This window comes from Cicer arietinum, chromosome 1, assembly GCF_000331145.2.
Source record: "Cicer arietinum cultivar CDC Frontier isolate Library 1 chromosome 1, Cicar.CDCFrontier_v2.0, whole genome shotgun sequence".
Lineage (NCBI taxonomy): Eukaryota > Viridiplantae > Streptophyta > Magnoliopsida > Fabales > Fabaceae > Cicer > Cicer arietinum.
Genome location: NC_021160.2, coordinates 30,838,654 through 30,839,046, shown reverse-complemented (window position 1 = coordinate 30,839,046; position 393 = coordinate 30,838,654).

The following is a 393-nucleotide window of genomic DNA, read 5'->3' as shown; positions in this document are numbered from 1 at the left end:
CGTAAACGTACCACCTATCACGGGTCAGTACTGTTTACCGAGGTGCCACCTATCACGGGTCAGCACGATTTACCAAAATGAAATGCATGAGCATACACTGACTCCATCCACAACAATCGTTAAGCAAATGCAGATATTAAAAGATTCCCCATTTTTAATACTCATTTAACTTAAACGATTTTCACAACAAACATTAAGCAAACAAAAATATTAAGAGATTCCCCATTCTTAATACTCTTTTAACTTAAACGATTTTCCAAAACAACATTAAGTAAACCGAGATATTAAAAGATTCCCCATTTTTAATACTCGTTTAACTCTAATGGTTTTCACGCCAACATTAAGTAAACGTAGACATTAAGAGATTCCCCATTCTTAATACTCGTTTAACTT